The sequence below is a fragment of the Bos grunniens genome, chromosome 20 (assembly GCF_055505025.1).
Source record: "Bos grunniens cultivar Pamir isolate PY7600 chromosome 20, Bosgru_T2T1.0, whole genome shotgun sequence".
NCBI lineage: Eukaryota > Metazoa > Chordata > Mammalia > Artiodactyla > Bovidae > Bos > Bos grunniens.
Genome location: NC_141184.1, coordinates 62,207,980 through 62,224,597, shown reverse-complemented (window position 1 = coordinate 62,224,597; position 16,618 = coordinate 62,207,980).

Below are 16,618 nucleotides of genomic sequence, written 5' to 3'. Positions count from 1 at the left end.
AACAGCAGAGCAATTAGGTAGCTATATGTGAGTGAAAGTCACTAAGTCGTGTCTGACTCTTTGCGACCCCATGGACAGTAGCCCACCAGGCTAGAATATTGGAGTGGGTTGCTATTTCCTTCTCCAGGGGATTTTCCCAACCCAGGGATCAAACCTATGTCTCTCACATTCCTTACTGTCTGAGCCACCAGGGAAGTCCAGTTAGCTATAGGGACAATGTTAATATACTCATATCTCTCTGTGTGTTCTAAGATATGTTCCAAATGGATCAAATTTTTAAATATAAAAAATAAATCAGGACTCCCCTGGTGGTGCAATGAATAGGAATCTGCCAGCCAATGCAGGGGACACAGATTCAATCCCTGGTCCGGGAAGACCCCACATGCCACGGAGCAGCTAAGCCCGTGCGCCACAAGTACTGAGCCTGAACTCTAGAGCCCACGAGCTGGAACTACTGAAGCCCCCATGCCGAGAGCCCGTGCTCCCAAACAAGAGAAGCCAGCACCACGAGAAGCCTGTGCACCGCAACAACAGGCCCCACTTGCTGCAACCAGAGAAAGCCCACACACAGCAACAAAGACCAAGTGAGCCAAAAATAAGTAAATAAATAAAGGTATTTTAAAAAAAATCAGTCAGTCAATAAAGGTAGTAAGTGAATAGATGGGACAATTTTTCATAATCTTAAGAGTGTGGAGTGCTTTTTAACTATGATCCCAAATCCAGAAACCATGAAAAAAATATCAATACATTCAACTATATAAAACCAAATTTTTAAAATTTTGGCCTAACAAAAGTAAACCCCATCATTAAAAAAAAAACAAACTGGGAAACATAATTACAACTCATCACAGACATAGAAAAATCTTCCTAGTATATAAAAAGCTCTAGAGATTGATAAGAAAAAAGGCCAATAATCCATTAGAAAAATGGACAAATACTATAAACAGACAATTCAAAGAACATGAAAATTATTCCAAAATATATTTTTAAATGCTCAGTTTTACTCATAGTAAGGAACATGCAAATTAAAACTTCCCTAAGACATCATTTTCACCATAAATTTGGCCAAATTCCAAAATTTGATAGCATGTTCCATTGCCAAGGCTGTGGGAAACAGGCACTGTCATAAGTTGCTGGTGGGAGTATAAATTTGCACAACCCAGATGGAGGGCAATTTAGCAATAGCTATCAAATTCCAAATGTATGTGCTCTTGGTTCCAGCAATCCCACTCTGGGGAGTTTACCCTACATATATATTTGCATATCTACAGAATTGCATCCATACACCTTATTAATTGCAGCACTACAGTCAACAGGGAAAGACTGGAGAGAATCTGGATATTTGTCAGGGGAGAACTAGTTAAATAAACTCAGTGAAGTGTTCTGTAACTACTAAAAAAAATAAGAAACCTCTTTGTATATTGATATGAAAAGCTCACTAAAACACATTAAGTGAAAAAAGCAAGGTACTGAATGATGTGTTGTTGTTTAGTCACTAAGTCACACCCAATTCTTTTGCAACCCCATGGACTATAGCCCTCCAATCTCTGTCCATGGGATTTTCCAGGCAAGAATACTGGAGTTGGTTGCCATTTCCTTCTCCAGCGGATCTTTCCTACCCAGGGACTAAACCCATGTCTCCTGCTTTGGCAGGCACTGGGAGGCAGATTCTTTACCCCTGAGCCACCAGGGAGTGATGTGTATAAGCATTTGTTGTTGTTCAGTCGCTCAATCATGTCCAACTCTTTGCGACCCCATGGACTGCAGCACCCAGGCTTCCCTGTCCTTCACCATCTCTCAGAGCTCACTCAAACTCATGTCCATTGAGTCAGTGATGCCATCCAACCATCTTATCCTCTGTCGTCTCCTTCCCCTCCTGCCTTCAATCTTTCCCAGTATCAGAATCTTTTCCAATGAGTCAGTTGTTTGCATCAGGTGGCCAAAGCATAGGAGCTTCAGCTTCAGCATCAGTCCTTTCAAAGAATATTCAGGAATGATTTCCTTTAGGATGGACTGGTTGGATCTTCTTGCAGTCCAAGGGACTCTCAAGAGTCTTCTCCAACACCACAGTTCAAAAGCATCAATTCTTTAGCACTCAGCCTTCTTTATGGTCCAACTCTCACATCCATACATGACTACTGGAAAAACCATAGCTTTGACTATATGGACCTTTGTTGGCAAAGTAATGTCTCTGCTTTTCAATATGCCATCTAGGTTGGTCATAGCTCTACTAACATCTGTATTACAAAGGAGGAAAAATCCCCACACCACTCTGCTCTGTTCTTGATAAGATCACCATGGGGCATTTGCCCACTGCAGTCTTCCCCCTTCCCTGTGCCTCACTTGCCACTCGAGAGCCCCCACTGCTAAATACATCTAAAACAGCCCTTTTTTCAAATAGAAGCTTCCATCTTCTAGGACTTTACAGCAACTAACTCTGCCTTTGTATGCTAAAAATATCCAATTTTTTCCTGTCATTAATCCAGTAGTTTTTTCATATTTTGTCTTTTCATAGAGTCAGATATGCAGTGAGTCAGTTTCCTCACCTCCCAGGCACATCGCCCAGGGAAGGGGGTGGATATATTCTTAGCCTGAGAGCACTTTGCTCTGCTTTATGTAAACCCCCAGGAGCTGGATGTCTCTAGACTCAGATAAAAAGGAGCCCAGGGTGAGCAGAAGAGACCTGAGAATAAAGCTCCTAAACAATGAAGCCGTCTCTACGGAACCACTTGCCACTGGCAGATCTGAAATAGAGCTGTTGGCCTGGGGGAACACCACCTTCTGCGAGCAATAAGCAGAGGAGAAATTCCGCCCCATGTTTCCTCCACCAGAGGTGTCAGAATAGTTCCTACAGCAGGCCTCCTATCTTCTCATTGTCCTGAGAGCTGGTGGCTATGCCAAGGAGGGACATGGGGTCTGGCCACGAAGGTACCCAGGACCCCCAGCAGAAATGGTTAGAATTATAAGAATAAGATGGGGCATGTTTTGCTGGCTATAACGACCAAGCATGCCCAGGCTGCAGAGAGGCCACAGTCATGCTCACATATGCCCCAGCCATCATGCTATTGATTTGAGCTTTCTAGAGCCAAGAAAGCCACAGTCATTTATCTTTTCAAGGCTGTGCAGTGTGTTTGAACCATCTGTCTTTGAAGGTAAAGTGCAAAAAGGCCAAAGATTTAAAAAAACATGTTTAAATCTGAAAAGGTCCCCGTCAGGCCTTATAAAGAACTCTGGTTCTGGTGTAACCATGACCTTGGCCAAGACATGCCACTTCTCTGGGCCTCCATGGCCCCATCTTGATGGGGGAGGCAGGTTCTTATCTTCAACAGTCTCTCCAGCTCAGCAGTTCTGAGCTGCACCAGTGGACTTTACTTCCCTTTAAAGGATGGAAGTGCCCTGTATCTGGCTTCAGGTCCCTTCATGCTCTTCATTCAGTCCTTCCCAGCATCCAGTGGACATGATGGGCAGACCCCCTCGCAAAGCTTGCAATGTTTTCTCACCCTTGGGCAGCAGAGACAGTCAATGAATTATTTATAGAATGCAGTAGTTCAAGCAATGCTCCCCACCCCCATGTTCACACCCCCATTCCTGGAACCTGTGAATATATTATGTTAATTACACAAAGGACTTTGAAAGTAGAATTAAGGTCATTAATCAATGACCTTAAAATACAGAGATTATCCTGGATTATCCAGGTAAATGCAATCTAATCATTTAAGCCTTAACTAAAAATCAGAATTTTCTCTGGCTGGAAATCAATGTGATGCAGCAGAAAGGAAAAAAATCACAGAGATTTCAAGCATAAGAGGTGGGCCACATGGAAAGCATGAGATGGAAAATGGGCAGGCAGATTTAAGAGCAAAAGGCCAGCCAATCCCACCCCCAACCCAACTCAGGCAGCCACCAAGGAAATCTCAGTCCAACAACCACAAGGAACCGAATTCAGCCAACCACCTGAATGAACATAGCCACAGACTCATTCCCAGAGCTTCCAGAAAGGAATGCAGCCCTGCCAACACCTGCAAGAATCTAAACAGAGGATCTTCAAAACAATCCTATTTTGAGAATTATGACTATAGAACTGCGAGAAAACAAAGGAGTGTTGTTTTAAGGCAGGACATTTGTGGTAATTTGCTACAGCTGCAATAGCAAATGACTACAAAGGATGTTCCGAGTGAAAAAGCTGGCGTAAAACTCAACATCCAGAAAACTAAGATCATGGCATCTGGTCCCATCACTTCATGGCAAATAGATGGGGAAACGGTGGAAACAGTGGCTGACTTTACTTTGGGGGGCTCCAAAATCACTGCAGATGGTGATTGCAGCCATGAAATTAAAGGACGCTTGCTCCTTGGAAGAAAAGCTATGACAAACCTAGACAGCATACTAAAAAGCAGAGACATTACTTTGACAATAAAAGTCTGTGTAGTCAAAGCTATTGTTTTTCCAGTAGTCATGTATGGATGTGAGAGTTGGACTATAAAGAAAGCTGAGCGCAGAAGAATTGATGCCTTTGAACTGTGGTGTTGGAGAAGACTCTTGAGAGTCCCTTGGACTGCAAGGAGATCCAACCAGTCCATCCTAAAGGAAATCAATCCTGAATATTCATTGGAAGGACTGATGTTGAAGCTGAAACTCCAATACCTTGGCCACTTGATGCAAACAACTGACTCATTGGAAAAGATCCTGATACTGAGAAAGATTGAAGGCAGGAGAAGGGGATGACAGAGGATGAGATGGTTGGATGGCATCACCGACTCGATGGACATGAGTTTGAATAAGCTCCAGGAGTTGGTGATACACAGGGAAGCCTGGCATTGCTGCAGTCCATGGGGTCGCAAAGAGTCAGACACAACTGAGCAACTGAACTGAACTGACTGACCACTGCAATATCTTAACACGGGAAGCTTGTCTACCCAGGACACCTCCTTCCACATCAGGAGGCAGGGTGGCTAAGCCTGGACCAGGCCACTGGGCTCTGTCTTCCTTCCAGGAATGGACATAATCTCAAAAGCTTGAAAGAAAGGAAGAGGAAGTGACAGAAGGGAAGGAGGACGAGAAGGAAAGAACCCGTGCTGATGTTGTCATTTCTATAACCCCCATAGGCATAAAAGTCCCAACAACATTCTCTTCATAATTAAGAAACATGAAGTTTGCTGCAATGACCATATGGAGGAAGAGGGGCCCGAGTGCCCTGGAGATGCTTTGGAATCCAGCAACTTAAATATCTGCAGAGAACATCTTGAGAGCAGCCCTTTGGCTGTGAAAATGCAAATGCCGGAGGCTGGCTGCCAAGCGTCACCTGGGAGACCCAGCTGACACTGGAGTCAGGGCTGAGCTCCCTTCTCCACGCCCCCTCCCGCAGTGCCAGAGGGAATACTCAGAGCAAGTCCTCCTGAGCCAGCCAGGGAGGCTCGGCCAGGGAGGCAGGGGGCCCCCACGCTTGATGGCTCTGGGAATGCCCCCCTCACCTCTGGAAAGGAGAGTGAGGAAGTGAGCTCTCTGTCTTTCACACTCTCCTTCTCTCTTGCCTCCCTTTTAAGTTCCAAAGTAGCAACTGAAAATTAACCCTGCCCTCTCCAGCTCTCCTTCCTCCAGTATCTTCTCAAATTTACGTACTGAGATTGTACTATTCATTTCTATTTTCCTCATAAACAGGAAAAGGATAAAAGGGCAAAATTTAAGAGGTCTTTCGAAGACCTTCTTTCTCTAACTGAAAAGTCACCCCGTGCCTACACAGAGGGCTTCCCAAGTGGCACTAGTGGTAAAGACCCCGCCTGCCCATGCAGGAGACGTAAGAGACCCGGGTTCGATCCCTGAGTTGGGAAGATACCTTGGAGGAGAGCATGGCAACCCACTCCAGTGTTCTTGCTTGGAGAATCGCCATGGACAGAGGAGCCTGGTAGGCTACAGTCCATGGGGTCGCAGAGAGTCGGACACGACTGAAGTGACTTAGCACACACACACACACACGCGCGCGCGCGCCTACACAGACCATGCGCTCCCATACACATTCTCCCTGTACCTCTGACCTCCTCCTAGCAAACTCCTGATACCCGAGCAGGAGGGGAGCAGACAGCTGGGGAGCAGAGGAAGGTTAACCACAGATAATCTACAAGGGGCTTCCCTGATAGCTCAGTTGGTAAATAATCCGCCTGCAATGCAGGAGACCCCAGTTCAATTCCTGGGTCAGTAAGAGCCCCTGGAGAAGGGATAGGCTACCCACTCCAGTATTCTTGGGCTGCTCTTGTGGCTCAGCTGGTAAATAATCCTCCTGCAGTGTGGGAGACCTGGGTTCGATCCCTGGGTTAGGAAGATCCCCTGGAGAAAGGAATGGCTATCCACTCCAGTATTCTGGCCTGGAGAATTCCATGGACTGTGTAGTCCATGGGGTCACAGAGTCCGACATGACTGAGCGACTTTCACTTTTTTACAATCTACAAGTGGGGAGGGGGCAGGAACCTTTTTGAGATTATCAATAGCATTTAGGCCCTGAGAGAATCTGAGAGTTCTTCCTTTCGAGTAAAATAACTGTAATGACTAAATTAATCCCTCAGACAGCCTCAACACCCAGTGGGGATGTGTGCTCCATTTTAAAGGTCACAAAGACTGGAGGTAAAAATCTGTGACCTAAGTTAATGTTTCCTGAACTTCCAGTGGATGATTTGTTTACCAACTTCACAAAAAGGAAAAGAGAAATGCGGTAAGAACTGGGGAGCAGGAGGGACTTCCACACAAGTTCAATCCCTGGTCTGGGAAGTAAGATCCCACACGCCCCTGGGCAACCAAGCCTTCAAGTTGCAGCTAGAGAGTGTCGTATGCCACAGCTACTCAGCCATCTAAGAGTGCTGCGTCTAAGAAAGAAGAAGGAAGCAAGGAAGAGCTGGGGAGAAATCTCCTTTCCCTGGATGCTACCCTGTCAGATAAACACCGCTTCATCCACTTGTGCTTCCAACCACTCCCATCACCCTAAATACATATGTGTACATGCACACACACGTATGTAGGCACATATACGCATACATATCAGCCCCTACTTTCATCTTCCACATCCAAACCCCATTTCAGCATCAATTCCAGCCCACTTGGAAATGACACCTAAAATGCAACTGAGTCGGAAGGGTTCCTCTTCTCATATGAGTCAGCTTGGAAAAGGAGAAAGTTGCCAACCTCAAAGACACAAATGCCAGGCTCGAAGCAGAGCCATGAGCAAGAGAAGACATCGGAGACCAAAGAGGGGCCTGCCAGCCGGCTGCATCTCTGAGAAGGAAATCCCTCAGCTCCAATGTAGGCTTTAAGAGCCACTGAGCCCTCCTCGACCCCACCGAGCTGCTGCCAGCCCACCCCACTGAACCCAGGGGCCCGAACTTCTAATGTGATTTTACTCAGGAGACTGGAGGGAAAAGTCTGTCCCGGCATTTGGAAAAGAATGTCCCCTGATTTGATCGTTGTTCTTTCTCCAATGCCATCTGTTGATGGCTATTATTCCATGAAACACAAGCTGTGACAGTACTCACTTCTCTTTCTTGCCTGCTTCCAGTCCTCACAACACATACAAATAATTCTACAAACAGAGATTTTCAGCATTTGAGTCCCTGCTCTCTGAAAAACAGCACGACACAGAGCCATTAGCAAGTACTAAGCACTATTGTAAGCACTTTACATAAATTAACTCATTTAACCCTCACAACAGGCCTATGAGATAGATTCTATTATTATCCCCATCTTACAGTCGAGAAGACTGAGGCAAGGGAAGTGAAGGGGGTAGCCTGTAGTCATACGAGTTAGTAAATAGCAATTCCAGGATTCAAATCCCGACAACATAGCTCCAGAGTCCGCAGCCTTACATCTTAACATTGTGTTTTCAAGATTTCCAGGCACTGTATCTTAGGACCTGCCCAGCCCCTAGAAAGAAGATAGTGAGGGAACAACGAAGACCAACAGTACATTGTCTATAAGAGAAAAGAAATGTGTCCTTGGCAAACACATTCCCACATTCTGTGTGTGTGTGTGTCTGTGTGTGTGTGACTCTCTCTCATTTTCTCATTCTCTCACACACACACTCTTACACATACAGCCCTGTTATACCTGGATCCAGTACCACCATGCAATGGGATTTAACCTGACTCAGGGTTATCTTTTCATCTTGCTCCTTGGAAGGAAAGCTATAACCTAGACAGCATATTAAAAAGCAGAGACATTACTTTGCTAACAAAGGTCCACATAGTCAAAGCCATGGTTTTTCCAGTAGTTATATACAGATGTGAGAGTTGGACCATAAAGAAAGCTGAGTGCTGAAGAATCAATGCTTTCAAATTGTGGTGCTGGAGAAGACTCTTGAGAATCTCTTGGACAGCAAAGAGATCCAACCAGTCAATCCTAAAGGAAATCAATCCTGAATATTCATTGAAAGTACTGATGCTGAAGCTGAAGCTCCAATACTTTGGCCATCTGATGTGAAGAGCTGACTCATTGGGAAAGACCCTGATGCTGGGAAAGACTGAGGGCAGGAGGAGAAGGGGACGACAGAGGATGAGATGGTTGGATGACATCATTGACTCAATGGACATGAGTCTGAGCAAAGTCTGGGAGATAGGGAAGTTTGGTGTGCTGCAGTCCCTGGGGTCACAAAGAGTCAAATATGACTTAATGACTGGACAACAGTAACAACAGGATGATCTAGGCTGCTTGGACACAAACACAGACTCTTTTCTTTACCTTATTACCTCAGCTACTTGGGTGCTGTGAAAGTTAATGCTACATGTCAACTTGGTTGTGCCACGATGTCCAGATATTTGGCCAAACATTATTCCTGCTAACATCTATGGCAAACAGAGGCACAGACAGCCCCGAAAGGCCACACTTCTCTTTAAACCAGAACTTGCTTCACATGCAGAAAGAAGGCAATGGCATTCTGAGGAACACAAACCAGCAAGGAACTCTATCACATTCTTTCTTAACTCAGGTTGCTTCATTGTTTATCTGATTACTTCCCTCAAAAATGATGGCAAATAAGAGTGGGAAAAAGATAAGCCAATCAACTCATGTTCCTTTTCCTTTGAGACCTTCTTTACTCACTAGTAAGCCAAAGGTAGAGAGTGTTGGTAGAATGTGCCCATATCAAGACGTGAAATGAACACAGATGAGTTAGTTTTGTGGAGCATTTCCTCTGTTCTCGTTAAGAATACAATACATAAATACATATGCATGTACCAGCTATGAAATACAATGTGTGTGGTTTCAGTTACTCTGCATGTGAGTTAAATTCTCTTATATTTGCATTTAAAACTAGGATTGCACCATATAAAGATGAACTGTGAAATTCACACTAACAATTTAAATTTTTAATCTTTCTTCACTTAGAATGACATTAAAGAGCAAATTAAAGAAAACACTTGACAAGATAAGAGAGAGACTGTGGAAGAAAGGAAAAGGTTTTACATTTTATTATTTGCCTTTAACAACTCTTTTTTCCTGTTTTTGGAACAAAAGAGTCCATGTTTTTATTTTGTACTAGAACCTTCAAATTGTGGAGCTGGACTTGAGAAATGAAGTCTATTCTGCTATGATGTAATAATTCTAATGATTCTAATTGTTTTAAAACTCACACATGATCACAACATTTATTATAAAAATGGCTGCTCCAGGGGCTTCCCTGGTGGCTCAGTGGTAAACTGTCTGCCAATGCAGGAGACACGGGTTCTATCCCTGATCTGGGAAGATCTGACATGCCGTGGAGCAACTGAGCCCGTGCACCACAGCTACTGAGCCTGTGCTCTAGGGAAGCTTAGGAGCAACAAGGACAAAGCCCGAGCACCCTGGAACCTGTTCTCCTCAACAACAAAAACCACCATATTGAGAAGCCTGCGCACTGCAACCAGAGTAGACCCCGCTCTCTGCAAATAGAGAGACCGCAGCAACAGAGACCCAGCACAGACAAAAACAAAACAAATAAATTATTTTTAAAAAACGACTGCTTCAGAGTCCCTTTCATTATGTAAGGACACAGCTAGAAGGTGCTGGCTATAACCAGCAAGGAGCTCTCACGAGACGGTGACCATGCTGACACCTTGACCTTGGACTTCACAGCCTTCAGAGCTATGAGCAGTACATTTCTGCTGGTTGCTTGTTAAAAAAAAAAAAAAATCAGTTCCTTCACTAGAAATGAGAGGTTATAGACTAGAGAATTTCAGACTCATCAAAGATATTTTCCTGTGGAATTTTTACTGATAGAGGAACGTTTTCTTGTATGACAATATTACCTAAACAACACCTTGCAAATCCAGCATAGGAATATGTCTACTTTTTGCTTGAGAGTAATGATTTTTCTTTTTCTCTTGCCACCAACATTATCAGCAATAAGAACTTCTTTCCTGTTCTCATCAGCTTTTTTATCCATCGTCATGTCAAAAACAAAGCAAGAAGTTCAAACAAAGCAACCTTGCTCCTCAGTGGCTTAGTTGCTTTCTCTGTGGGTGCTTCTTCCTCATTGCTATTCATTCCTTTTCATGAGAATTTTCTCATCTCTCTGTCTCCATAATGCAAACCATGCTCCCGAAATAACACACAACTTATATCCAATTCTTATCATGACACACTCGGGGAAAATGTCTATAATTACGAAGCTCTGAAATCTCAACAGGCTGAAAAGTAAGAAAATATCAAAAGTTGAGGATCTAAAAATCAAGGTGCTGTCTAGAAAACAGCAATCCAAAATCTCACAGAAAACTAATCCCACGGGCAGAGGAGCCTGGCAGGCTATAGTCCAAAGGGGTTGCAAAAAGTTGGACACAACTCAGGGACTAAGCACACACATGTTACATCTGGAAGGTGGCTTATCAAATCAATTCCTTTTCATATTACATATGAACCTGAAGCTGGGGCATTAAACAACTCCTCAAAGATCTTGAACTTGGTGGCAGAGTTATAATACACACACAAGAATCTTGACTCCTGATTGAGAACCTCTCTACGCCACTCTAATAAAACACTTTGTAGAAAGAATTCCTTGAGTTAATCTCACCACAAGGGAGCCCAAAGCACTGAGAGAAAAATCCTGGAATCTCTTTCTAAAATTCTGGAGTTTCTTTCTAAATTTAATTTTGGAGTTTGTTTCTAAATTTAATTTGAAATAAAACAGATCCTTCCATTGGAAGCGGTTAAAACTCAAAACTACCCTAAAAACACACTCACTCTGAGTCTTCAGTCAGCACTTTTTGACAATGTAAGATAACCTTCATTTTGAGTTTCTTAAAATGAATAAAGTATACCAAGATCAGCAGGTACCTTTCTTCCGAGTCCTCCTGATGCCTCACGTTCAGTGGACAAGACAGCCATGGACCCCAATACAGGCACAGATATTCAAATATATTTCCATATTGAATGGAAAAATTGCCATTTTCTTTGAGCCAAGTCAATAATGATCATTTGCAGTTTGGCTAGCCATGTGTCAAACACTATCCAAGCTAAGATTACACAGATGAAAGAGAAGACCCCTGTCCCAGTGTTCATAACCAAGAAAAGAAAGTAGGCACTCAAACAGCTAAGCATGATATAATGGGGTGACAGCCACATAAGCTAGGTGCTGTAAGACCACAGATGACGAAGCCTTGATTCTGTCTGAAGGCTCCGTGAAGATCTGAGGGATATTTGTAATTTATAGGTATGCAATGATGAGGGGGAAAAAAAGGTTTATAAGTTATCTTTTTAAATGTGAATATTCCTTATACTCCTTGGAAGTATGAAAATTAATAAACAGAAACCTTATTTAAAGTGGAATTGGGTGGATGAACCTAGAGTCTGTCATAGAGTGAAATAAGTCAGAAAAAGAAAAACAAATATCATATATTATTAATGCATATATGTGGAATCTAAAAAATGGTACAGATGAACCTATTTCCAGGGCAGGAATAGAGATGCAAACATAGATAACAGACATGCAGACACGGGGGCAGAGTTGGGGGAGGGGGAGGGTGAAAAGAATTGGTAAATTAGGATTGACACATACACACTACCAGGTGTAAAATAGATTCTAATGGAAACCTGCTATAAGGCAAAGGAATATCAGCCTGGTGCTCTGTGATGACCTAGATGTGTAGGATTGGAGTGGGAGGATTGGAGGGTGGGAGGGAGGGGATAAATGTATACACAATGCTGATTCACGTCATTGTACAGCAGAAACTAGCACAACATTAAAAAGCAATTATACTCCAATAAAACAAAATGAAACTGGGAGGCCAGAGGGGGCAGCTTTCATACCCTATCACTTGACGTCAATTGCAGACCCAAAGGAAGAGATGCACCTTGCATCTCCAACAGGATGAAGCTTACTGTGCTACTACCCAGCGGGAGGAAGGAAGAATTTCTCCCTCCCCAGTAACGGCCCAACCAACTGAAGTCTGTCACAATTCAACCAATGAAAAGTCACTAAAATTCAAACTCTTCGTCTCCTCCAATGGGCTCTTTGTTTATAACAGCCCCTCCCAACTCCCCCTTCTCCACTATAAAAGCATGCTCCCCTCCTTGATTCTCAGGTCTTGCCTGTGGTTTGCCAATGACTGCATTTCCTGAATTATAATTCTTTGCTGTTCCCAAATAAATCCATTTTGCTGGTAAAATATCTTTTTATTGTCTTATGTCAACAGAGGAATAATAACTTGTTATTCACTTAGTTTATTTACTTATCCTCCAGACGACTCAGTATCATCTTTCTCACAAAGCCTCTCTCATTGACCAAACCTTAGTCAGGGTCCCTGAGTCCTCTTCTCAACTAAGCTTTGATGTTGGTACCCATCCTTGCTGAGCCTGGATAGCCCCATCTTAGCAAGAATCCTGTTAAGTCAATTTAGCAGGAATCCCCTTATTCTTAATGTCTGTTATTAGTAATTCTCTGTCCACTGACTCTCCCTCCACTCTGCTTTTTGGCTGTGAATTCCCAGCTGTCTTTGCTGTATTTGGAGTTGTGCCCAATCTCTCTTCACTGTTGCAATAGACTTGACACTTATCAAAATGTTTTTGTTGTTGTTCAGTAGCCCAGTCGTGTTCGACTCTTTATGAGCCCATGGACCTCAGCACGCCAGGCCTCCCTGTCCCTCACTGTCTCCCAAAGTTTGCCCAAGTTCATGTCCATAGTCATGAATAAAGTCTTCCTTACCATTTTCATGACTTCCCTCCTGGCTCAGATAGTAAAGAATCTACCTGCAATGCAGGAGACCCAGGTTTGATCCCTTGGTCAGGAAGATCCCTGGCGGAGGGCATGGCAACCCACTTCACAGTATTCTTGCCTAGAGAATTCCATGGACTGAGGCTATCGTCCATGGGGTCACAAAGAGCTGGACACGACTGAGTGATGAACACTTTTACTTTCACTTTATCATTTTCACAGTGTCAGAATAATTTTTTCTTTAACATTACTTTCAAAATCACCAACTCCTGGGTATTTTTTTTTTTTATCTTTTACCAAAATTTAGACCATTGTAGCATTAACACATATACAGTCCCACATGTGAAACAGCTAGCTAGTGGGAAGCAGCTGTATAGCACAGGAAGCTCAGTTTGGCGCTCTGTGATGACGGGGGCGGGGGCGATTCAAGAGGGAGGGGCTATATATGTATGCATACAGCTGATTCACATTGTTGAACAGCAGCAACTAACACAACATTGTAAAGCAATTATACTCCAATTTTTAAAAGAGGAGGAAAAAAAAAAGGAGAAAAAAAGTTTAGAGAAGTAGTTTTTCAATCATAATAAAACAACACACTGTCTTAGTCAGTTGTGAAATAAGAATTAAATTAAGAACATAGTCACAAGAAAACATTAGCTTCTAATATGATTTCCTGAACAGCCCCTGTCATCAACGATTTCCCCTGTCTCCCATGAAGGGGCCTCTATGCCTTAAATGAGACCCCCTAAGGGCTTCATAAAACTCACTCGCTTGGTATGAACTGACCAATCTGACCCTAGTCTGGGAACCCCAAAGCACTCCACCCATGGACCCTAACACAGGCATGTGTCTCAGGTCCTGTCTGTCTGTCTGTCTGCATTCTGCCTTGACCTTCTCGTGTGGCCCCTTGAGGCACTCCACGTTCTTCCTCCAGAACCTGTAGGTAATAAACTCAATTTCCCTGTGGTCTGCTGTTGAATAGCAGCTCACCATCTGGCACTCTACGCTCCACATAACAAATGTTAATTTACCAAAGTCATAATGGCCACAAAAGACAAGCCCACAGACAATGCCATCCTCAACAGTAAAAGCTGAAAGCCTTTCTTCTAAGATCAAAAACAAGACAAGAATGCTTACTCTCACTATTTCTATCTAACATGGTCCTGAAAGTCCTAGTCAGAGTAATTAGGCAATAGATAAATAAATAATAGGCATTTAAATAAGAAAGGAAGGAGTAAAACTGTCTCTGTTTGCAGATGACATCATATTATATGTAGAAAACCTTAAAGACTCCACACACACACACACACACACACACACACATACAAAACCTGTTAGAATAAATGAATTCAGCAAGTTTGCAGGATATACAAAGTGAGTGAAAGTCACTCAGTCGTGTCTGAATGTATAGTCCATGGAATTCTCCAGGCCAGAATACTGGAGTGGGTAGCCTTTCCCTTCTCCAGGGCGTCTTCCCAACCCAGGGATCGAACCCAGGTCTCCCACATTGCAGGCGGATTCTTTACCAGCTGAGCCACAAGGGAAGCAGGAAACAAAATCAATATGCAAAAATCAGTTGTGTTTCTCTACACTAACAGTCAACTGTCAGAAAGAGGAACTATTTTTTACAACTTGAAGGTTTGTGGAAAGCTTGTTGTTGACAGTTGATGTTTGCATTTTTTTAGCAATGAAGGATTTTTTAATTAAGGTATGAATTATGGTATTTAATTAAGGTATGAATTATGGTATTTAATTAAGGTATCAGTTATGGTACGGTATAATTAAGGTGTAAAGCATTATATATTTTTAGACATAATCCTTTTGTACAACTAATAGACTACAGCTTAGTGTAAACATAACTTTTACATGACCAAGAAACCAAAATATTCATGTGACTGTGTTAGTCACTTTACTAGAGTAGTCTGGAACCAAACTCAAAATATCTCCAAGATATGCCTGTAGAGGAACTCATGCAACTCAATAGCAAAAAATAATCCAATTTTAAAATGGGCAAAGGACCTGAATAGGTACTTTTCAAATATGACAAAGGACCAACAGGTATATTAAAAGGTGCTATACACCACTAATCACTTGGAAATGAAAATCAAAAACACCATGAGACATCACCTTATACCTGTTAGGACACCTATCAAAAAGACAAGAGATAACAAATTTTAGTGAGGATAGGAAGAAAAGGGAGCACTTAAAAAAAAAAGAAAAGGGAGCACTTGAGCACTCTTGGTGGAGATATATGAACTTGCACAGCCCAATGAAAAGCAGTAGCGAGTTTCCTCAAGAAATTAAAAATAGAACTATCATATAAACCAACACTTCTGGACACTTATACAAAGAAAACAACACTCATCCCAAAGAGCTATTTTCACTCTCATGTTCATTGCAGTATCCTTCACAATAGCCAAGGGATGGAAACAATTCAAGGGTCCATAGGAAGATGAGTGGTTACAGAGAGTGTAGTATGTACATTCACAAGGGAATATTATTCAGCCTTTAAAAAGCAGGAAAGTGTGCCATTTGTGATAACATGGATGAACCTGGAGAGTTATGCTAAGTGAACTAAGCCAGACAGGGAAACACAAATACTGCACAGTATCACTTCTAATGTAGAATCAAAAAAAAGAAGTCGAACTCATGGAAACAGAGAATAAATGGTGGTAGCCAGGGGCTATGGGTGACAGGTGGAGATGTAAAAAGAGAGAGGTTGGTGAAATGGCACAGACTTCTCTTGAGGAGAGGGGGGCAACAGAGGATGAGATGGTTGGATGGCATCATCGACTCACCATCGACTCCATTGAGTCTGAGCAAACTCTGGGAGATAGTGAAGGACAGGGAAGCCTGGCGTGCTGCAATCCATGGTGTCGCAAAGAGTCGGACACGACTGAGCAACTGAATAACAACAACACAGAATTGCTAGGAGGGCTAGACGAGGGTTGGGTAAAAGGCCACTGCAGGGACACTGCAGGGAGACCTCAACCACCCTTCCATTCTGCCCAGCAAGATGCCAGCCTGACACCTTAGTGGGAATTTATTTAAATTGCTACCTTCCCAGGAGTATCTGCACTTTAAATAAAAGACAGAATTTCAGGCATCCAGTCAGTTGGAAGAGAACTGGGGACCCAGGATTCAGTTCACCGGAGGGAGGAAGCCATATTCAACTCTTCCTGCTCGAAAATGGAGCCAAAACTGAGCCAAACTCCTTGAGCTTCTTCTCCAGGTTTTGCTGAGGGAAGAAAGGAATTTCGTGCTCTTGTGTTCGGGGAACAATGGCAGACTAGCACTGATTTCAGGGCTAACTAATGCCTCTTAATAAGCTCCCTGCTGGGGGAGGCCTGAGCTTACATCTGCTCTGAGATCTGCTTCCGCAAGCCTGCATGGGGAGTGTCATTTAAAATCTGTCCATCTCTGAAGACAGCACCCCGTCACATGACACCCGAGCCC